Here is a 25,563-nt window from a genome sequence, read left to right as displayed (position 1 = left end):
ACTCCTGACTCTTAGGTGAGATTATAATGTGGACGACTACATTTGTATCATTTGGATTTAACAGAAGAAATATCATATAAAAATAGTTTCAAGAGCCACCCAAAGTGTTGATGTGTACCTCCTGGATGGTAACCTTCTAATGATTCACACTGCTTCTGTATTCTGTTAGTCTTAAGTCAAGGTACCAAAGCAAGTGAAGACTCACTGTCATAATGATAAATTATATAGAATATATAATGCATAATTATAAATAAATTAGGTCATATAATATAATATATAACATGTATTTTACAGTATACATTCCATGTATAATATATGATTATGAATTTTGTATTAATTCAGCTTCTTCCATGATACCTGGTACAAACATAATACCAGAACAAATTTCTCACATTCCTAATTCCAACACAAACACCTAATTATAGAACAACAGCTGCAAATATAGAATTGCCCAGGGAACAGCTTTTGAAGTCCCGTTGTGGGAACAGGGGTGTCTCTCTGGGAAGGAGAGCAGGTGATGGCTGACAGTATTGTTGTGTTGTTTTGTTTGGGTTTGGTGGTGTCCTGCCTGAACAACCTCCTCTCCTGATCTGTCTCTTCATCTGGAAATCAAAAGACAGCAAGCTGCAAGCGAGACTCTTGTTCAAGAGAAACCTTATGACCCTTGAGAGCTACTGAATCTCCTTTGGGAGTTCAGCTGACTGAGGGACATCCTATAGTTGGGGATTTATTTCTGAGTCAGCAAAACTCTGGCTTGTTCTCTGAGCACTGTGGCCCACTACTGTTGCTTTGGCTTTCTCATTAGGGCACTGCTATTGAGTTTCTTTCAGAAACTCAAATAAGGAATCATATCATTAAAATCAAATATTTATAGAAAAACAGCATCTACGTGTGAGTGTATTGTGGGATTTCAATTGACCCTGATGAACAAGCATCGTTCTGAAATACACTCTAATAAGCAGACAATATTGAACATTCTACTGAGGGAAAAAAAATGTGTTTTCTGGACGGTGTGAGGAAGAGGTTAGAAATGACCAAGGAGAAAAGCTTTTCAGGATTAAAGGGTTCAGAGACAAAGCATATTTACAATAGGTATGCTTTTATCCTTTTCATGTTATTGGGATACAGTGCAGCCTGCAAATCTACAAAATAAAATAAACGCAAATATATCATTTTTGCCTGCTGTGATTAAATTTCTCTAATTACATAACCCCACTTGATATGCAGGACCCGTACATCACCTCTTTTATTTTTTTTCCTTTTGTAATCATTGTTATATCTGTGCTCTATAATCAACATTCATCACAGCTAATTAGAGTTTCTTCAGATCTGTTGTTTCTGAGATATGACATTTCTAGAGTTCAACAGCAAAATTTCATTTTAATCATCTTTAGGCCCTGAAAGGGGTGAAAATTCTAAGGTTATATTATTCACAAAATGTACTGAGATGTGTTGTGTGTGTGTGTATATGTGTGTGTGTGTGTGTGTTTGTACGCACACGTGTGCCAGTCCTGGGGTTTGAACTCAGATGCTGTCTCTTAGCTTCTTTTTTGTTCAAGGCTGGTGCTCTGCCACTTGAGCCTTAGCTCCACTTCTGGTAGTTAATTGGAGAGAACAGTCTCATGAACTTTCCTGCTCAAACTGGCTTTAAACCACATTCCTCAGTAGCAAGGATGATAGGCATGAGCCACTGGTACTTACAATTATCTTTTTATTGAATTTAAATGATTATTCTTAGAGCAGAAAATCAAGTTCTGCATATGGTTTTTGCAGGACTCACCTAAGATTTCTCTTCCTGTTGTTAACAGTTGAAAATCTTGTTGGCAAAGGTTTTACACGTTTGTCATGATAGTCAAGAAGAGCTATTTCATTTGCAGTAGATTGGAGTTAATATTGATTTCTCTCCTACGAGGAATAGAAGGTCATAGATTTACATTATTTACTGGTTCAAAGCTTTTGTTCATTTATAAATGCAATTTTCTCTCAAATAGTTTTAATTGTGGATATAGTGGCAGGAAGACCAGTTAAATTTCAGCTTGTCTAGGCTGACATCCGTGACTTACACGTAGAGTCCTAGCTTCTCAAGAGGCTGTGATCCAGAGAATCATCATTTGGAAGCCAGCCCAGCCAGAAAAGTGCATGAGACATCATCTCCAAAATAACCAGCAAAAAGCAAGGCTAGTGGCAAGGCTCAAATTGGTCATCCCAGCAGCACCAGCACACTGAGCAAGCATGAAGCCCTAGATTCAGAGTGTGGTATTAGTTAAAATAATAATAACAATAATATAAATGGTCAATAAAATAAGGAAAAAGCTAGTCTATTGCTTTTTAGATGTTAAGTCGACATCAGAGATTTCTAACTCATACTCTATTCTCTGGAAATTCCATTTCCTGCTAGTGATTCAGGTGATTGTAACCTTTCACACCCAACTGAAACCTAACCAGACACTGCTTTCTGTGTGTGCACCACTTACTACTTCGATTTCACAATTGCCTTAATTTGCATTTTCATTTCTGCAATTTGTGCCTATATATAGACTAAATTATCCCCAATAAACAAATCTGTATTAATGAGCAACCATTTTCAGTCCGGCTCCTGAGAAGTTTTTAGTACACTAGCTAATCTGGGCACATGATTGCATAATTACTGTAAAATCTGAAAATGTCTATTGGAAAAAAGCAAACTTCATAGCCATGGTGAATTTGGAGAGAGAGAGAGTAAAAATCAAAGAGAATAGCAGGATGTCTTCCTAGCAGAGGGAATACTTGTGCAGAGGCTTGAGAATATATAATGTGAGCTGAAACTACAGCTCAAAGCACCTGAGTGTATTAATGGCCCGCAAAGCCTATAAAGGTCTCAAGGTCAAGGCAATGGACTTGAGTTGCCCAAGATGGGTGTGATATCATCTTCTTTCCAACTTTTTCCCCTACACTTTGCCATTACCATGTTGAAAGGGGGAATCTATTTCTTTTTGGAGTCTAGAATGATTTGGGACAAGCATGAAAGCAACAGAAAATGGCAGACCTGGTGCAGAGAAACTAATAAGGCTGATCAGGAAAGAACGAAGATCTACTGGAACATTTGTATTGGAATTCTAAGCTGCCACAATGCCACACCAATATCCCGGGGCTGTCATGCTCTGAGAGGGGCAAGGGAGAAGCAATGAAGGGCCACTCAGGGAAACCACAGATTATAGGAAAAGACAGAATGAAAGGGAGAGAGGGGCGAGGGAGGGGGTGGGAGGGAGTTGGAGAGATGGAGACAGAAAGGACTGAGGAGGAGGACGGGGAGGAGGAGGAAGAGAAGGGGAGTACAAGGTAAGGGAAGAGAAGTAGAGGATATCAGAGGAGGGGAGTGAAAGAGAGTAAGAATAGCTGGCCAAACTAGTTCTAGTTCTCTTCATTTCTAGCTGTGCCCATTGTATGACTGAACAGAAGAATTAAGTTGTTGTTGGCTAGACAAGCAGAGTCCAAATTCCTGACCCACAGAAACTCTTAGATACGATATTTGCGTTTTCCAGCCAGTGAATTTCAGGGTGATTTGTTCTACAGAAGCACTAACAGAAGCAGTCACACAGCTAATTAATGGTTGACCCCCGAATTTAAACTCTGACTCCAAGGCTGTGCTCTTACGACTGTGGGCATTAATGAATATTTCTGCAGGTTTCATTAAAATCTATATATTACATGGATGTATACAAAATTCATTCCCTATGTATCAGTATGCTGAACGTCAAGAAGGGGTTTTGCACTGAGCTTTTTCTTTTATGGTTGAAAATTAAATGAGGGAAGCAAAAGGTGCTTAATGAGCTCACAAACTCATCAACTGTCACAATTGTCAAAGTTGCCTGTCCATGAATTGGGTATACACACACACACACACACACACACACACACACACACACACACACACACACATGTTGTATCATCTGATTAATGATTCCTAAAATGATATGGAACTTTAGATAAGGGGAAAACAGTAAAATTTTTAATAAAGCAGTAGATTAAAAAAGACTGAAGTTACTTTGGATCCAGGAAAATTGGATTTTGTTTGTTTGTTTGTTTTATTATTATTGTTGAGCTTCTATTTCAACCATGCCTTTGGTTAACTTATAGCAACTTGTTAAACTGCATTTCCCAAACCAATGAGAACCAAACCAAATGAAAATGAGGTCTTATCTTCTAAATAAAATAACAATAGTAATAATGATGATGATGATGATGATGATGATGATGATAATGAGTTTGGTCCTTGTATTCCCTCAAACCAAGCCATGTCGAACACATTTATTAAGTATTTACTAAGGAGATGGCAATAATCTCTTAATCTCTTACAGCGTCCATTTCTTTATTACTAAAATTTGAGTCAGTAGTTGAGTTGTCAAATGAGAAATTAGCCACACTTATCATACTTTGGACCAGAAAAATTTATAGGCCATGAAGGGGCCTGTACTTCATAAGTAAATGAATAGCTACATTTAAATGTTATCTCCTTGTTCGGCTGGAGGACAGATCGATGTAATATGTAAAGCAAACATTGTTACCACTAATGTGACAGCTGTTCTACCATTGTCCTGTAATGACCCATGAATGAAAGAAGGTTTGAGAATTCATCTAAAAGATGGATTTAGGACATCTCATTTCACTTCAGGCTACAGAGGCTCATGTGATTTCTTAATACTCCTCTGGGATAGAACTTTCTCAACCATGACTACCATAATTCGGAAGGTTATATCCTGTCATTATTAACAATAAGGCATATTTTATCTCCCTCATTTGTGAAGTTCAGGATATGAAGTTTAGAAGCCCAAATGTAAAAATTTAATACAAATGTTGATCACGTAAAGCAATATATATATAATATAGATACACACACATATATATGCTAATTATTATTTCTTATCATAGCTCATTTGTAGTATGTTAACATAAGGAAACTATAGATAAAATAATAAATTATTTCTTATTTTATTATCAGACTTTTGTCTGTTTTGTGCCATTGTGCCAGTGACTTTTGTTTTCATGAAGGAAAGCCCATAGTTTGTTGAGATGGTACACTAGCTCAATGCAACCTTTTATATAACCCCAGTGGAGCAGCCTTTTGTGCAGCCACTTGATTGGATTTTTTTGTAAATTGCACAGATAATTTAAATAAATGACATTTCTTTTAGAAATGCTTTCTGTAAATACAACAACAGGTTTATTCTCCAGAAGAGGAGAATAAATTTTATATGTGATTTCAACTTGGGATCTAATGACCAAAGTAAACATAAGTCACATTTATGAAGGTTTTATTTTGAAACTGCTCATTTTATAGCAATTATTTATTTATATTATGATTCAGCTGATGGGACATATATGATTGCTAATACACACATTTCACAGATGAGGAAAATGGAAAGTAGGCTAAGTGAATTCACCAAGTAGATATGTGAGACTCAGATTCACTTCCACACTCTAGTTAGCACTCAATCACTAAGTTTAGAGGAAAATTCCAAGTTAAAAATGACTTTATAGGTGGGCACCAGTGGTTCACACCTGTGATTGTAGCTACTCAGCCTGGGCAAGAAAGTCCATGAGACTCCTATCTCCAATAAACTACTCAGAAAAATGCTAGAAGAGGCACTGTGGCTCAACTGGTAGAGTGCTAGCCTTGAGCACAAAGAGGCTCAGGGATAGTCCCCAGACCCAGAGTTTAAGGCTCAGGACTGGCAAAAGAAAACAACAACAGCACCAATAACAACAAAAACTACCAGCTTTATAAAATACAAATAAATTAAATATGTCCTAATTATTAACATAACAAAAGGCAAAAAAGTGATTAATTTGAGCTATTTAATTTATTCATTTGCCACAAGTTTTGTGAGGTATAATACATGCTTTACCAGTGAGCCTTACTTTACTACTGGTATACACATTATTTCTAGAAATCTTGACAACAGCTACATCTCTAAATCAGGCTACGTTACATGGGTTCTCTGTTTTAGTGAACAGATGTCACTTACTTAGGATGACACAGTTTATTGGAAGATGTTTTCTCATATTTTATATATCCAGCAATTTTCTGCTAAATATTCTTAAGAATTCTTCTAGGAGAAGTATGAAGGATAAGTAAAGGCATTTGTATTTTAAACCCAAGAGTGAACTTCAGTTGGATTTAAAAAAAAAATAAGACATTTCCAAAGGCATTATTCTGTGTATATTTCCCGCTCTTTCTATGAAGCATCAATATGCTCTTTTTCAAATGAATAAGAAGACTCTCCCAATGGTGAGGTGCATTACACTTCAATCATAGAAGATGGAGGCATCAAATCAAGAATGTGAATGACTAAGGTTTGATGCTGTGTTGTGTATTCGCTGTGTATAGTCCTCCTGTCTTTTAACTATAATACGAAGAACTGCATTGTACCTGCAGATACTCCTGCAGGTGAAGATTGTAGTCCTGAGGCTCTGTTTGTTTCCTCATTACTTGAAATAGAGTGAGATCCAATGGTCTGGAAATGGAACTATGTATACATCATTCCAACAAAAAAAAAATCCAAGAATTAAAACCACATATTCCTTTAGCATCGTCTAAATATTTCAGAATGGTTGTGTTTAATATCCTTCATCTAGAACTGTACTGTCTCAGCAGTGAGCTTCTAATTATCAAGAATGTTAGGAGTTATATGAATTTTTCAGCCATGCAGATCAATGCCATGGCTTACTTTAACGTAAGGAGAATTACATTAAGCATGGTAGCTAAGGAGAAATTGACTGAATTGCTGTAAACGCTAATTGCCATGAACAGCTTAGGTCATCATTTCTGAAACCTATTGATTTGAAAATGACTAGGATATGCAAAATGTCTATGTACTGTTGGGTAATTTGGGGGTCATTTTCACAAAGTAAGCAAAAAATAAAAGAATTTTTAAAAGCGAAAATACCCATTGCTAAATTGAGCCAAACATATTTTGTTTGGAGAATGATAGGAATTAAATCATTTCTCATTTTGCTTTTGTTGTTGTTGTTGTTGTTGTTTTGTTTAATTTTGTTTTTACCAGTGCTGGGACTTGGACTCAGGGCCTTGGCACTGTACCTGAGTTTTTTTTCCTTAAGGTTAGCATTCTACCACTTGAGCTACCACTCCAGGCTCTTCGGTGGCTAATTGGAGATAAGAATCTCCTATTGGGGCTCGCTTTCAAATATGATCCTCAGATTTCAACCTCCTGAATAGCTAGAATTACAGGTATGAGTCAACAGCACCTGGCTAAGTTTATTTTTTAACTCTGTATTGTGGCCCCTTTTGTTTGCTAATTTCTTCAAAGCAGTATAAGCAATCACTGATACAAAATTTGCTGTCAATTAAATGGAACACACAAGTTAAAACAGGAGCTTTTTTAGGAAAATGATCAAATATTAAGGAACTCAAATCTATAAAATTTAAGGGTAGAAATTAGTAAGCTTGTTTATGTAGATAATCTTAAAGTTCTTTACATATTTTCAGCTCTAGTTTATGTTTTTTCTTCCAACCAGAAATACAACATTGCTCTTGCAAACATCATATTTAATTCTTTAAGAAACTTCAGTGTGTCATTACAGATGGATTGATAGCCTTGAAGATATCATTGAACTTTTGTCATGACTAAGCTAGAAGACTTGCTATATGTCAAAGAATTTTGTCATTCATCTTGCTTTTGAAAGACCAAATTTATTTGCAACCTTGAATGACATTGGACACATGAAACAGCCTGAAATCTATCATGCCGTGAGTGTCTTAGAAAGCTGCAATTTAAAATCCTACATATTGACCTGGTTTTTAGAACCATCTTCAAAGCCAATGACTTTCCATTTTTTCCTTTGTGAACACTGATTTTCAGTTGATAACAATTTTATACTTTCATGTAATTTTTTTTCGTACATGATACCAACAAACATGTATCACACATCCTCATTTTCTCTCTGAAAGAAAAAAATTTTAATGCAGTTGGAAATGCATGAATAGGTCTTTTATTTACTAATGTCCAGGTAGCTGAAGAGTGAACAAACTCAGGTGTAGTTGTATATATTTTGAGTGGATTATTTGGCTTATTTTTTTTTAAGTCTCTGAGAAATGTAGTAGAATAACATGAGAAGAGTGCAGAGGTTAAAAAACATCCAGGTTGTTTTGTGTTTTCTGTGTTAAAGAACAAGATATATGATATATATTACTCTGAATCTGTAATCCCATCCACACTAAAATTAAATTCCTTGAGGGGTGGGATTGGGAGGGATGGGGAGAGATGGAGAAGGGTTACATGAGTAGGAGTGACATGTATTGTACTCAAACTGACAGCTACTTAAAAATAATAAATACATAAAAATTAAAGAGAAAACATCTGCACACTTTCTACGAAGCAGGTTTGCACGTTCAAGTATGTGGTGATAAAAACATTATTTTATAATCCTAAAGTCTACTATAAAGTTCATTCTCTGATAGAAACTGGACTGACCATTAAAACATATTATTTAATTGCATTCTCATGATGGCCTTGTAGAGTACCTGCTTACTCTTACTATAGGGTTAACAAAGTTAAGAAATAAGAAGTCAGAGCCAACCATTTCACAAAGCAGGTTTTTCTTTATGTCCATTTGTGCCCTGATAACACAGGACCTAACTAGGCTAGAAGAGCCCTTCCATTTGGAATTGTGCACTCCCCAGAGAGGATGTATGCTTGCTAGATTTAATGTTCTTGCAGACTTTCTGCTTCAGTTCAGATGGAACCTTTATGGTACAGATAATGTGACATATTTTGGTTTATCCAGTCTTCAGCATATAAAAGTGGGTGGAGTTATTTTCAGAGGATACAAGGCATCTTGCATACCTTCGTCTAGAGATATTCTGGAATATTGTTATTGTCATTTGCAGAGTCCTGCAGAGTTCAGAGCGTTTGTATGCATCATGGCTTTCTCAAGTATGGGACATCCAGCTGCTTAGAGGATACAGCCTTCGCCATGTCACAAAAGAATTTTAAGCTCTTAAAGATGGTATGTAGGTTGTATGAAAAAACATACATTCACACACACACACACACACACACACACACACACACATACACACACACATATACCCTTCCCCCCCCCCAAAAAAAAGAGTACTCAGCCACATAGGAAGGTAGATAGGACTGATAAACTAGATAAACCAAAACTTGGTGATTTTCACTCTTTTGTGAAAGCTGTACTTAAAACAATGTTGAGGACGGTGGTGATCATGGTGATGATGATGATGATGATGATGATGATGATGGGACATAAATATAAAAAGATGTCTGTTGGGGGCTTGGTGGGAATGGGAAGAGAGAAAAGAAAGGATAGTTAGGGATGAAGAAGGCTGAAATTCTGTTTGTATGTATGTGTGCATGAATGTGTGTGCAACATATGCACACATATAACATGTACATGAAGACAGTATAGTGAAGCTCACTAAATATTTTGGAAGGGTAAAAAGGGAGAAAAGAAAGAGTATAGGTTGGGAAATGGCACTGTGGCTCTGTGGCACTGTGGCAGAGCGCTAGCCTTGAGCTGAAGAGCTGAGGGACAGTGCCCAGGCCCAGAGTTCAAGCCCCATGACCGACCAAAAAAAAAAAACAAAAGGAAGAGTCTAGAGGTGTAATGGAAAGAGAGAACTTGTTCAAAATATACAGACATATCTATGGAATTACTAGAAAAACCCCATAATATCATGGATATGTGCTAATTTAAAAAGTAAATTGAAATAAATGTATGGAAAAAGAAAATGGGTTATAGATTACCTATCCGTTATTATTCAGCCATGAGGAAGACTGGAATTATGTGGGTTGCTGGCAAAACATCACGTTAAGCCAAATAAGCCAATCTTGAAAAGTCAGGTATCTCATTTTTGCTTCCCTGCCATATTTAGACCTAAAATGATGATACAAATAGTAACAATATAATGAGACATGAATATAAGAGGGGCAAGTGAGGGAGGACCAGCAGGAGGGGAAAGGGGGAAGGCATGGGAGGGAGGAACAATAGCAAAGTACACTATATATGTGAATATATATTATAGAGAGAGAAATCAAATAGCTAGATCTTAGGTAAATATATATGTATTGGTAGATCTATCTGTATATCATGTCAGACAAATAGCATATCATACATATAACATATATAGTCATACATCATGGCATATATATATATATATATATATATATATATATAAATGACTCTATATACACACACATCACAGGATGAAATCCCCTAAATACTGCCTGAAAACAGAACTTTGAAGTAAGAGAAAATATGGGTCTTGCAAAGAATCCAGTTAAAGAATGTTAAAATAACTAAGCATAATTAGATTTAAAAAAAAAAAAACGAAAAATGAATTCATTTGCTTTGTTAGTGTGAACAGTGTTGATGATGAAAGAATGAATTACAGGCTTGTCTGTTGTGTGATAACCTACATTCCCAATGTAGCATGGCTGTATCCTAGGTAGTTCTACTTCTAGTCTTTTGAATGTATACAGATTTCGATATCCATTGCGCTAATTCACGTACTCAGCAATGGAATATAAATGTTCCTTATTCCCTGCCTCTTTACTTGAATTTGTAGTTTATTTTCTTAATGATAATCATTCTGATTGCGGTAAGACAGAATCTTATAGGGTGGTTTTGATTTCCATTTCCTTTATGGCTAAGGATATTGGACATTTTTTTCTGTGTGAATATCAGGGCATGAATTCAGCCCCTTATGTTTTCCTGCAGTCTTTTCACTCATGGATGACCTTTTCCCACTTGAAGAATAATTCCAGTCTGGCATTTTGGTGGTAAATTGGGAATAAAATCTCTTTCTTTTGATTTTTTTTGTCCACCTGGCTTTGAAGCATGATCTTCAGATGTTAACTTCTCAAGTAGCTAGCATACAAGTGTTAGTCACCAGTGCTAGATGTTAAACATTTCTTCATATATTTACCACCTACTTTGAGAAGTCTTTATTGCATTAATATGGCTATTTATTAAATTTGTAGAGTTCTAGGTATATTTCAGATCTTAAGCCCTTACCCAATGAAAGCTTATGATGTTTTTTTCTTCTACTCTGTGAATTGCTGGGTTTTTGTTTCATGTGGTAACTATGACTGCAATTCTATTTGCCAATTCTTGCTCTTGTTTCCTGAGCAATTTATGTAGTATTCAGAAAATAGTTTCCAGTGCTTGTATCTTTCATATTTTCCCATTTTCTTGTTTTAGATCTTAATGTTAAAACTTTTTATCTGTCTTGCATTAGTTTTTGTGAAAGATCAGAGACCAGGGTTAGTTTCAATCTTCTGCATGTGGATACTGTTTTCTCTATAGAGTTAATGGTGAGGTGATCTGTTCTCCAATGTAGATTTCGGGCACTTTTGTCAAAAGTTAGATGTCAACATGCAAAGAAAATTAAAAAATAAAATAAGCTTATGTGAGACCTTCTTGTGGTCTTTCTATTTATGCTTTTTGTTCCTGAAATTATTCTAACTCTGAAAATATGAAATATATTTATGAAATATCTTCAGTTGTTTTGATATACCAAGTTTGTTCTTCAGCAGAAGGGACTTTATGTCCTTTGAAAATCACTAATCATCTCATACGCCAATCATTTTTACTAAAAAATTAATTAGTTTTTATCTTAGCTCCTGTATAAACTCAGTATTATCAGATTTTGAGTTGTCTGGAAATAAAAGGCCAAATAGTGTAATTCTGTAAAGAAATATAGATGTAAAGAGACATAATTTGGGACATTTATAAGCTGTTAATACTGGATTTACATAGGAGTTAAGAAATAAAGGCTAATTAGAAACAGCAATTTTTCAAAAACCACTGTTGCAAATTATTATAAGTAGTGCATAATATCATATAATATATAAAATAATAATCTAAGTAGTGCATTTAATTTATTTAATTATTCTGATGTTGATGAATATTTAAGTTATTACAAAGTTTTTGCTTATTGCTGTGTATGTGCTCATAGGCATGTGTGCTAGACTTTTAGTTTTCTTTCTGATGTGCATACATTTTTGGAATAAGAATAAATCCACATGAAATCATCAGTTCATTATGAGGCATGCAACCTATTATACATAGAAAGATTCCTGATTTCCTGAGGAATGTATTTTTGGATTAACATTTAAGAGTGGTATCACAGGTCTCAATATATATTCCAATATATCTCCACTTTTTTCAGAAAACTATTGTTGGAACATAATTTGCAACTTACAAATAAACTTATGCTCCTAATATCCCTTTGATGTTTTTCTCTATGATATTCCTCAGCACACATTCCAGTACCTAATCATAAGTCTTACTTTCTGTTGATGACTTTATTTTTGTTAGGAATGAATGTCTAGCTTATTGAACAAATCAGGTGCAAAAACAATTTAAAAATTACATAAAGACAGTTAATTGGATGTTCTTTGGAATGATATAAGGAAAAGTAAGGAGGATCAAGAAATAACGTGACCAACTCCTCTCCTTTTGGCTATGATGAGCTAAATAGAACAGGCCGATTCTTTTGCTGAGAACAACCAGGAAAGCAAATAGCATTCTTCATTCGAAGACATTAAAAAAAAAAATCAAAGCAGCCAGGAAAATCAGAGGAGAGTTTTTTTTTCCCCCATCTATTACTGGTTCATAAGAAATAGTGGGGGAATGGTACAGTTCAAGTTAAAGATCTCCATCTCATCATCCCTGAGCAAATACCTAAGCAGGAGCTCTGGGTGCTTAGTTCAAGCCCCAGTATACACTGGCACAAACAGAGAGATGAAAGAGAAGAAAGGAAAGAAAAGAAAAGAAAGGAGGAGGGAAGGAAGAAAGGGAGGAAAGAGGGAAGGAAGAAAGGGAGGAAGGGGAGAAAAAGAAGGGAAGGAAGGAAGGAAGGAAGGAAGGAAGGAAGGAAGAGAAGGGAGGGAGGGTCCTAGTCCTCACCCCAGGGTTGCCCACCTTGGACCATGGCCCACTGGATGACAGGAACATTTTCTGAGAGGTTGCTGAACAGGAATGTGGGCAGGAGCCAGCCTGTTGGGGGTGGCAGCAAGGTTCACTGGCCTCTTCCTGCTGCTGCTCTGCTGGTATGCCAAGCCTTGCTCTGTGAGGTTTCCCTGGCCACCTGCAGGAGCTGCCCTGCTGAGAAGTTGCAGTCTGAAGGCATCCACCATGCATGAGGCTCAGAGGTGCATCCTGGTCCTGCTGAAGGATCCGGCAGCACTTCAAGCTCCAGCTACAAACCCACAATGTCTTAACACTTTGCAAGCAAGAGATTCGTCCGGGCTTCAATGCATTATCATGAAGAAATATGAAGAAGAATGAGTGTATTATTTTTTTAAATGATGACCCAATGGCAAATCACCTAAGTAGAATTTTTTTTAAAAAGAATCAACTTAAAATAGTGGAAAATAACACGTGTAGTAGATGAGATTAATGGTGTAGGAAAACAAAGAAAAACTGGTAATTGTGGAATTTAGGTACACTCAAGGAAAGTATAGCTAAACTGAAACAAGATCTAAACTAAACAGAAAATAGGATAAAACAAATGATTCACAGAAAATAAAGTCTCAAAACTCTGCATATGGACAAAGGAGATGGGAAAATGTGGAGAAAATGAGAACAGATTATAGTGGGAAGATTCTCTAAAGCTAAAAGAAAAGCATCAACTGTAAAATCATCAAGGTGTGCTCCAAACTCCAGAGGAAAACAGCAAAGTGAAACATATAAGCACAACGTAGTAGGATATATAAGGAACAAAAACCAAGACCGAGAAAGCTGCTCACATGATTTTCAAAAGGAAATTTAAATAATAGTAGAGTGACTTTTGACAGGCCTAGAGAAGCCAACAAGCCTAAAATTCTATTTCATTGGTGAAAAGTACTCTTCTAGACCTACTGTGTGACAAATGGAAAAGGGGCAAATCTCCCGTGAAGAATTCCACATAATCTATGTAGATATTCCACTTTGTAAGAAGAGGGATTTAGTTGCCTACTCTGGAAATGTGACTAAGTGTAAAGATCTGAAATGGAGACTGGGGAGAGGAGGAGAAGGAAAAGGAAAGAATGGCATCATTGTTCTAAAATGACGGAGCTGACAAATAGTATGGCAGCAAGGAGATCAAGATTGGGACCAAGTCACCATGAGACGAAGAGGACATGATACCTCTACTGTCTTCCTCTCAAAATTAAGTGAAGTAAGCCAAGCCCAAAGAAACATAGGTCCCATGGTTTCCCTTATTTGCAATATCTAGTATATGTATGAGTCAAGCAGAAAAGGTCAGATAAGGTGATGTTAGGAAAATGAACCCTAAGATATGTATTTAAATGTTTTTTTCTTTCATGCATTTGTTTCTAACACATTTATAAGATTATTTCTTTGTTGCTTTGTATGTCTCTCCCCCACAGTATAAACCCTGCTTGAACTGTATTTGATGTCGGTATAATTTGTGGAAGGGAAGGGGAAAAACAAGTCGTTTAAATAAGGATACAGGTGCAACAATGAGAAGTACAAGTTGTCATGTCGAAAACGAACATTACAACTTTGGTGGGGGGGGGGAGGATTGGGTGGGGGGCAGGGGAGGCTGGGAAGGGATGTGAAGGGTAAACAAAGGAGGAGGCTACAATGCTTGATAAGAACTGTACTCATTATCTTGCCCATGTAATTGTAACCCCTCTGTACAGTATTTTCATAATAAAATTTAAAAAATGTAATCCTAGTCCATGACAAAAAAAGCATTAGGAAAAAATAATCAAACTCAGAGTCAAAAGGTGATTGACCCATAGTCCTCAAAAAACTCAGAGTCACCAATAAGAAGGAAAGTCTGAGAAACTCACAGACAAGAGGAGATACAACATGATATTAAATAGAATATGAACCCTCGGGAGGATCTGGAACAGGAAAGGGACCCAGCATGTAAAAATGAAGGAAATCTGAATAATGTATCATTATTGACTCATTAATTATAACTAAAACTATATTTCTATAAAATGATTGTAATTATGAAACACAGAATTCATGGACAATACAGGAATTCCATATTGCTAGCAATTTCCCCCCTCTATATCTAAAACTGTTTTGAGATGCACATTTTATTTAGAAGTTTACCTGAGGGAAAAAAACATGAAAAAAAAATCTTACCAGCTGATACCTATAAAAAGAGATACTAAAATTAGTTTTCAGGCAGAGAGAACATTGTTCTGGAAAGAGACACTAAATTATTATAGGAAGCCTTAATAAGGAGTAAGAAGGGTAAATATGTGGAAAGTCCCAAGCTTCCACTGGTTAAATAAAATAACAATAAAATTGATGAGGTTTAAATATCTAAAGGTAAAAATAAATGATGACGGAAATACAAAAATTGTTTGAGCTTAAGGTAGTTAAAATGCAAGTCTCTGACATTGTCTAGAAGTGGTTAAAGTATTAATTTATATTAGACATTAGTAATAGATGTTGTAATATCTAGGGTAACCACAAAAAGAATAATAAGACAATGCTCAGCTGTCAGTCTAATAAAGAGTGAGAAGAGAACAGTAGAATAATACATTTAAAAGGAGGTAATAATGGGGAATAAAAGTAACCAAAACCATAAAACTTTAGAAAAATAGTGAAGTAGCAAATTCAATTCAAAGGTCATTAATGATATTCAAAGCCAAGAGTGTATTACCTCAGTTACAAAAAAAAATAGCTAGACTAAGTTAAAATAATAAATACATATATCTATAATTTCTTAGGTATATGAATAACAAAGTTAAAAGTACATTTTCAAAAAATGAAATTTCATGCAAACATTAACCAATAGGAAATTGATACAGCTATACTAATATCGCAAAATGTCAACTTTAATGAAAGATCTGCTGCTTGGTCTATTGAGACCTATTTTATAATAAGAAAGGGTCGGATCTTCTGGGAAGATGTAGCCACTCTAAATTTGTATGACCTCCTTATGGACCTTCAAATTATACACAACAAAAATTTCAATCATAAAAGGGCAAATGCCAAATCTGATAAAGAGATTGGATTATATCTTTCTCACTGACTATAGAAGAAAACCCTTAAGGCTGTACAGACACAAAAGACATGTCTAATGAGCTAATTAAACACACACATTTATAAATAATTGAAATATATAATATACAGTTTTCATCCATATTCCGCCAAGTACTGAAATGTAGAGCAAGTTTTAACAAAGTTTAAGGAATTGAACTTATGAAGAGTCTCATTTAGCTTTTTTTTGTTTTGTTTTGTTTTGTCATGAGACTTGAACTCAGGCTCTGGGCACTGTCCCTGGACTTTTTTTTTTGGTTCGGTCGCGGGGCCTGAACTCTGGGCTTGGGCACTGTCCCTCAGCTCAAGGCTCGAGGCTAGTGCTCTACCAGTTGAGCCACAGCAACACTCCTGGCTTTTCTTTTTGCTTATGTGGTGCTGAGGAATCGAACCCAGGGCCTCAGGCATGCAAGGCAAGCGCTCTACCACTGAGCCACCTTCCCAGCCCCTGTCCCTGGACTTTTTAACTCAAAGGTTGTTCTCTACCACTTTGAGCCACAGTGCTACTTCTGGTCTTTCGGTGGTTAATTGGAGATAGTCTCCTGGCCTTGGGGCTTTGAACTGCCATCCTCAGATCTCAGCTTCCTGAGTAGCTAGGATGACAGGAATGAGCCACCAGTACTCAGCTTTAAAAAAATTATTATGAATTTTACCTTATTGTTAATATAGAGATGATATACAGAGGGATTACTGTCACATGAGTCAGGTAATGAGCACATTTCCTCTTGTATAGTGTATTCTGTTCCCTCACTCTCTCTCTCAGTCCCTGCCTCCCATCTCCACCCACCAGTTGGATAGTTCACTCTTATCAGTGTCCAGTGAGCTCCACTGCTGCACTTTTTCACCCTTTTCCCTCAAGCTCAGTACCTTCTCCCCAACCCTTCTCAAGATGTACATTTGACTACACCATACATAAGGTAAAGAAGACAGAATATCAAAAAATAAAAAGAAGAGAAAAAAGAAGAAAGATCTCTTGTTTACATATCCTGGCATTCATTTCAATATGTATATTATTTTATATGAAGGGACATTTAGGCATGGCACCTTTGTGTTTCTCTCCTAAGAGTATCCTCTATTGGTCTCACTGTGTTTGAGTATCTATTTCACTATGTGTGAGTAATTTATCATATTCCAGTTTATTTTAGATCTTATTTCCTCATATTATTTAGCATTTTGTAATATGAGATATTAGAAAAATCTTCAAATTTCTAGAACTCTCTTCTAGTTTATTTCAAAATAACTCGAAGAACTGTCAATGTAGATAATGAATTGCAATGTAGATTATTAATTACGTCAATCATAATTAAAATACATAAAATACCTTAAGTAAATAAAAATAAAACTTATTTGTATAAAAATAGTCTACATAGCCGTGAAATATACTGCCTTTGAGTGGATTATCACTAGTTTTTTATTCTTCTGAACATATATACAACTTCTGCCTTAGAGGAATTCTTCTCCCTCAAATGTGAATTGCCTGCAACTTATTTCATTAATGGATATTTAAGAAGTGGTACTGTCTGGAGTTGAAGGCGAGATCATAAGAAGTCTTGGAACTTCTCTTTGAATCACTTTAGGGGCAATAACCACTATATAAAATGTCTCAAAACCCCCAAACAGAAAGACAGACACAGAAAGAGGGAAAGAGGGAGGGAGAGACAGAAAAGAGAGAAAGACAGAGACAGAGACTATTGTCTCTTGGATGTCCCAAACAACTCAGCCCAAATCCCAGAATGTTTGAAAGTCTGCATTCCAAGCCCAGCTCCAGAGGCCACCAGACCAGTGCCTGCTGACGGCCCCAGTGGACATAACCCCTTCAAACCCCAGACATGTGAATGACAGTCCTGAACTGTGTTTTTAAACCACCTAAATGTTAAGGTAGATAGTTGCATATATATTGGTAATAAGCAATAATTTCAAAGAACAAAAGCTAAACAACAGTGATCGAAATTTCTGCCTGGAGAACTTGAGAACAATGAAACAATCTGGTAGAAAGTAGAAGGAGGGTGATATAAAGATCACAGCACAAATAAATGAAGTAGAAAATGTACTATACTGAAAATTCAATATAGCAATTCTTTTCTTGGAAAAGTCAAAAACATGTAGGTAATAGATGATGATGATGTGATGATATGGATGATAGCCAGACAGATGGATAGATGATAAATAAAATTGACATATGCCAATTCAGCATGAAGAAGAAAAAGAAGGCACATATTTTGAATTTCAGGAATAAGAGTTAATTTCGAGAAGAGAACTTAACTACAAAATAGAGAGACATTTAAAAATAGCATGAAAATGCCGTGAATAACTTAATATATTTGAGCATTTACACAACATGGAAAATTACCTCGAAGCACATAATGTCTTCAGTACAGTGAAATGCAAAATGTTCATATATTTGGTAAGTGAATTAGTAAGTCTGTATCTGTGTAGCTAACAGAACACAAACACAGATACACAATTCCGGGTGTTAGATGAACTTGTTGGAACACTTAAGTAGGAATTACATTCATCTTAAACAGATTACTTCCTACGAAGGAAAGAAAAGAAGAAAATCTTCCACCTTGTTTTTTGTTTACAGTCTAACTTGGGTTCCAAAATCCAGAAAGAATATTACAAAATGGGAAAGGCACATGCAAATCCCTCATGAAAATGATCATACAATCCGCATTAAAAATAGTGTGTCATTTCAGGGATGCAAAACCCTACTATTATTAATCATGTTAAAACACTAATAAGAAAACTGTATAATTATCTTTAGGAAGCCAGTAAAAGCAACAAGTAAAACTTACCACCTATTGATAGTAACAATGTGTAGAAAAGTAGGAATGGAAAGGAACTTTCTTCTTCTAATGAAGTAAATGCCTCTAGATGCATAGAAGCATAGATACAGATATATCACAACCCTTTGGGATACATTTATGTGTACAGTAAAATGATAAAACTATCCTTCAGAGTTTTAAAGACAAAGATAATCATTGCCACTATTTCCATTTGATCTTGTACTTGAAGGTCCCCAAGTAAAATAGCCAATATTTTAAGAATTGAACAAATGGACTGGATGTTTGAGTAAGCATTTCAATAAATGTCATCCAAAATGCCCAAATGAGATAAAAATGTGCCTAACTTAATGAATAATTAGGAAAATACAAATTAAAGGCACAACAAGATCTATTATAAGATTGTCTGAAGAGCTAAATCAAAAGGAAAAAAAAACAGAATATTCCAAATATTGGCAAGAATGAATAATATCTGTTCCCTAATCCACAGCTGGTAAGGGTGTCAATTAGAATAATCTTTCTTTAGAAGACTAGACTAGAACTACAAAATAAGACATGCCATACTTTTGGCCCAGCAATTCCAGTCTAAGATGGTTTCACCCAATAGAAATTCATGCATAAGCTCAATGAAGACATGTGTGAGAATGTCTGCAGGAGAATTCCTCACATCAAGAAAGACCAAGATAGTGCAGGTGGCTCACACCTGTAATCCTATCTACTCAAGAGGCTGACATCTGAGGATCGTGGTTTGAAGCCAGCCACTGAAGGAAAGTCTGTGCAACTCTTATCTCCAATTAACTACCAGAACACTGGGAATGGTGCTGTAGCTCAAAGTGATAGAGCACTAGCCTTGAGCAAAAGAGCTCAGGGGCAGCACCCAGACCATCAGTTCAAGCCCCATGACCGATGCTTAAGGAAATAAACAAAAAGAAAAAAGAAAGAAAAGAAGGACAATACTATTCATCATCTGTGAAGTGGACAAACTAGTATCATGGTGTATTCGTAGAGTGCAATAATAACTATACTGATGTAAGAATGGAGAAGCTACAATTATGTTCAACAACAAAATGCATATCATCAAGAGTGGTAAATGAAAGAAACCAAACAGAAATGTGCATACAAAAATCCAGTGCAATTATATCTATAGAGATAGATAGATAGATAGATAGATCGATAGATAGATAGATTTAGATATATATTGTATAATTAAGGTATTACATATCATATGTCGCCTGTTGGATTGTAATGATCTTGGGCAGTACTAGTACTAGGGTAGTACTGTTACAAGCCAGCCAGAGTACAATTGAGACACTGTTCTGGCACTGTGTTAAGATCATGGGCATCCTAGGGGTGTAGTTCAATGACAGAGCACTTGCTTAATGGGTCCAAGGCCAGAAGTTGGATCTCCAGCATCTTACAAGCATTGCTTTTGTACATTTTTTTTCTGAAAGATTATTAAAGCATGCATACCTAAGAATGCTACACCATCAGTATATATGACATATTTCACTGGAAAGTTAAAAGCAAGCAGATGTGTTCTGTGGGGTTGTATACTCATAGACAGACAAAATCATTACTGTCCAGTAATTACACATGATAGCTTTCTGCCTATTTTCTCCTCTCCTTGTTCCTTCAGTATCTGCTGCTCTTGCTACTGTGTTTTCTCCATTTAGAGAAAGCCTAGACTTCTGGTGTTCCTTACTAATCCACTCTCCAATCCCTTCTCCTAATTCCTCGGAGTTCCTCTTCCTTTCTCTCATTCTTTCATGTCCCACCCCACTATTTTCCTGCACTCTGTGCTAAACTTCCTCCATCTTCCAGCTACAGCCCTCTCATGAGGCAGGTTCTGTTATGCCAGCTCCTCAGCCTGAGCAGAACCATGGCCATGCATCCTCTCACAGGGCACTGACACACCTGCACGGAGGTTGGGTTGGTCCAGCTGGCGAGGAGGCCTACAGAATGTTGAGGTCTACTTCTAATAGCAGGTTTAGCATTTTGGGCATATCCAATACACCAACACAGCCAAATCACATTTTGGTCTAGTCCTGTACCCCAGCTGGATGTTAACCTCTGGAGGAAACTATGTGCTACTCTTTTACCTTCCTCCTACTGTCTAGCCTTTGCCAAATAGGCTTCTTTCAGAAGACAACCATATCACATTTCCTGGGTAAAGTAGTGACTTCTCGCTTCTCATTCTGCTTTCTCTCTGTGTTGTCAGGCTCATCTTATAATAATGACTTGGAAATTTCCAGATCCAATCTATATGTCTCCTAAAATCCATATGAGTATCAAACTGTTGAAAAGTAATATTTCGGGTAGGAAAGATTACGACTTGTCTCTTTCATGACATGAAACCTAGCACGCATTGGCCCTGATTATAAGGAGACACTTATTTGATCTCATTTAATCTGAGGTCAAAGAATGCTGTCACTCTGTGATTCTTCATTTCAGGACAGACAGTAGAGTTTCTTTTTGTGTGTTTGGGTTCAGGAGTCTCATCCTTTTTTTATTCAATTGCAGATATAAATGAATGTGCTATGGGCAATGGTGGCTGTCAGGAGCAATGCTGTAATACAATTGGCAGTTATTACTGCAAATGTCAAGCTGGCTGGAAGCTGGAGAAAGATGGCAGAGGATGTGAAGGTAAGAATTAAGACTGTCTGCTTACAGATAAGGAGAGAAAGAACATCTAGGCAATGCTCAAGAGGGAGTTTGTATTTTATCCAGAGCCAATTGAAGTGCTTGTGTTGAATATTGTCAAGAGTGCAGATCTTCCTCTCATGCCTAGATTACAAAATTGTAATCCATTAGCACTCTTCAAGTAGCTCATTATAGGAAACATATGATTATATGCTGGTTTGGTTGTGTCATATTCTGATTATGGAATTTCAATCGTTCATTTAAATCCCTGGGTAAAAATACCTATTTCTGAATGTCTTTCATAGAAATCTAAAGCAATAATGGTGCTTATCATAAAATACTCACATGTTCTTACAAAAAGAAATGGAAGGACAGAAAATTCAACACAAAAAAAATGGTAGCTTTGTACACTAATTTCAATTTTCTGGCTTCTTTTTAATTTTATTCCTTCTTCCTTCCTTTATTAACTTATCGTCTTACTCATTTGACAAGCATTGATTTCCTGTTCTGTATCAGGCATTATCCCCTGCTCTAGAGATATAAAAATTAATGAGAAGAAAATTCTTCCTAGAAGGCGCCCATTTGGTAAGAGTGGACGGGTGAACCGTATGTCAACCTTAGATGCCACATTAAGACATATCGCATGAGGTCAAGTGCACAGTATACAAAAACACATTGGATTTAGTTCCAACTCCATCACTTCCTATTTTTGTAACCTTGAGCATGTTCTTTAATCTTGCTAAGGCTCTCCTCATCCTAAAAATGTAAGATAATGGGAGCTCCTAAAGCCACCAAAGTTGCTGTGAGACTTGGATCAGGTGATGTGTTGTGAACACTCAGCATAGTGTTTGTTTGTGAACTCCATTTCTGCTCATCTCAGATAGAATTAGGGGCCTAGAGAGTGCTTCCTTATGTGAAGCTCTAGTAAGGGAAATTTGACACTGGAAGGATCATCTGTGGAAAGTCTTAAGACTAGCTCCTCTGAAATTTTTTTCTATCTATTCATCCTACTAAAAATGTTTGAACATTTTATTTATTTAGGCAATGTTGTTTCTTTAAGATCACCATAGAAAAAGTGTTTATTTGAATTGAGTAATTCTGATTTGCCTGAAGAAAACCACATCCACTTCAAACACTTTACAGTGCCTCTTTCCGATGGACATATGTGAATGATGTGGTTGGGTAAAGGAGAACAGTCAAAGGACACCCAGCCCCACTAAGAGCGCGCAGGGCTGGAGCCGTGGGTCTGATAGGGTTGCTGGCTTCAACAATTCCTCCTTGTAAGGCTTGGGAAGGCCATGTGTGATGGAATGTGGGCTTTTGAGAAAGGCTTCACCCAGGTCAGGAACTTCTTCCAGAAAAGCTATAAATTCCCTAGGGCAAGCCTTAAATTCACTTATGCTCTCTTGGGCTGGGAAGGTGGCTCAGTGGTAGAGTGTTTGCCTTGCATGCCTGAGGCCCTGGGTTCGATTCCTCAGCACCACGTAAGCAAAAAGAAAAAAAGCCGGAAGTGGCGCTGTGGCTCAAGTGGTAGAGTGCTAGCCTTGAGCTGAAGAGCTGAGGGACAGTGCCCAGGCCTAGAGTTCAGCCCCACGACTGGACCACCCCCCCAAAAAACAAAAAACAACAACAAAAAAAAAGCTATAAATTCCCTAGGGCAAGCCTTAAATTCACTTATGCCCTCTTATATTCACACATAATAATATCTCAGTCTGACTGGTGTTTGGCAATAGCATTCTCTGAATGGATTCAGTGTTGGGGAGAAGGAGGGATCAAGGAGTCCCTAGTGTAAAGGCCAGGAGGTAACCATGGATCACAACTGACCAACACAGCATGTACACCATGAATATTGTCCTATTACTCACCATGAGTCTTCTCTTACCTGACAGGAAGTGACCTATTTCCTTCTCTTCAACTAAGTCCTGGGACTATCATCACTGCCATCATTATAGCTCTACATCAAGTGTCTAACATGGTAAATAAGCATTACTAGTCGGTAAAACAATGTTGATGACAACAACAATAACTACGACAATGATGAGAATGACGATGGAGACGCTGACAACGATGATGATGATGATGATGATGATGATGATGATGATGATGATGATGATCATTTTGTCAGTCATGAGATTGAACTTAGGGCCTGGGCACTGTCCCTGAGCTTTTTCACTCAAGACGAGCGCTCTACCACTTTGAGCCACAGTGCCACTTCCAGTTTTCTAGTGATTAATTGGAGATAAGAGTCTCATGGACTTTCCTGCCCAGGCTGACTTTGAACTGCAATCCTCAGATCTCAGCCTCAAGAATAGCTAGGATTACAGGCATGAGCCACCAGCTCATTTTTCAAATAGCTATTTGGTTGATAAACCATGATAGAATTTATAACCACTAGCTCATTTATGTGCATGCATCTCATAATTTAGTTGAAGTTAATTACTCTTGGTCACCTATATGAATATTAATATATTTGGAGAAGAGCTTTCCACAGTTTCATTTAACTGAAATCTACTTATACAAACTGTATTACTATATGGAGGTCAGGATCTCTCAGAATCAAGACTTTGATAATGAGTTAATGTTGACTGCTTACCAAGATGCAGAACTAAGAATAGTTAAGGAGAGTGAAGCAACTTGGTCAACAAAAGCCCATTTTCCTCAATCTCATTCAGCTCAGCATCCTTTACATTTTTTTTAGCTTTTAAGTATGTTTTATTATTTTTCAATGATCATACACACCAACTAACCTATCCTCCAAAGTTCCCTCCTTCCCTTTTGACATATGTAAGTTGAGTCTAGTGACTGCCTTCCTTCACCCACGCTTCCTTTCTCTATTTGTCTGTCCTCTATTTGTCCGCCTATTTGGCAGATGAGATAATGCTAGAGATTCAGATTTCTTGGTAGTTGAATATATAATTGCCTCAGGTTTGTTTATGTGCTTATTTAAATTTAAAATTACAGAAATTTTGAAATCCAGTACATTTCTAAAGTCCCTAAAAATTGGCATTACAATTCATGTCAGCATATTAATGGGCCTGTTCTTATATTCGCCTGTCACTGTAAAAGTCAGTTGGGTTCAAAGAACAACATTTTATGGAAAGCTGTGGCCATACAAGGAAGTGCTCAGGTGAGAAGACATTTTTCATTGCATTAATCTCAGTTGAATTTTTGCTTTTTGGTTCAACTCAACATGATAGTGCACATTTGTTGTGCTATTAAAATACACCTAAAGACTGCCTTTCAGTGGAATTGATACGTTTGTAAATGGCCTGGTTAGCTCATTTTTAACTCTTCAACTTTTCTTTAAAGACATAGAAACTTCTGGAAAACCCTTCTGATTAGCTCTCTGGTATTGGCAGCTCCTTACCTCAGGCATAGCTTGGAAACTAGAGCATATTTTTGATTCACAGTGCAGATGGATTCATACAAGATCTCGATTGAAGGAACCAATAAGGAAAAGAGCTGCCTGCCACTGATTACTATGGAGATTTTAATATAGATGTGTGTGTGTGTGTGTGTGTGTGTGTGTGTGTGTGTTGTGTGTGTGTGTGTGTGTGTGTGTTGTGTGTGTGTGTGTGTGTGTGTAGTATCTATTGAAAGGATAGAGAATTCTTCGTCTTTCATGGAGTTAGGATATTTCTAGATTTTCAAATACAAAACTGTATTTGCACATCAGGAAAAATCACTTTATTATTTTATTCACTATTATATTCAATGCCTACTTTCCTTTTTATTATGTATCTTTTATTGTTATTGTAAAGGTGATGCACGGAGGGATTACAGTTACATAAAGTCAGGTAATGAGTACATTTCTTTTCGAACAATGTTACCCCTTCCCTCATTCCCTCCGTTTGTCCCATCCCCCACAAGTTGTATAGTTCATTTTCAACATAGTGTCCAGTGAGTGCCACTGCTGCATTTGTTCACCCTTTGTCCCAACCTTTCTGTGCTCCCGTTTTCCTTCTCCCAAGCAAACTTACAAAAAGACACAGGTACCAAAAACAAAAATAGCAACAATGGATAACAAACAAGAACTCTCATTTCCATTTCTTGGAGTTCATTTAGATAGATACTATTTTATATGATCGTATGCACAGAGCTG

At 36.7% G+C, this 25,563-nt stretch overlaps 1 pseudogene; it reads left to right on the top strand.

Annotated features, from left to right (window-relative positions):
• The window catches only part of LOC122107261, a 434,407-nt pseudogene that overhangs the window by 287,477 nt on the left and 121,367 nt on the right, over positions 1-25,563 (top strand).

Source organism: Dipodomys spectabilis, unplaced genomic scaffold (assembly GCF_019054845.1).
Source record: "Dipodomys spectabilis isolate Male_0828 unplaced genomic scaffold, ASM1905484v1 ptg000050l, whole genome shotgun sequence".
Taxonomy (NCBI): domain Eukaryota; kingdom Metazoa; phylum Chordata; class Mammalia; order Rodentia; family Heteromyidae; genus Dipodomys; species Dipodomys spectabilis.
This window is presented reverse-complemented; position numbering and strand designations above follow the sequence as displayed.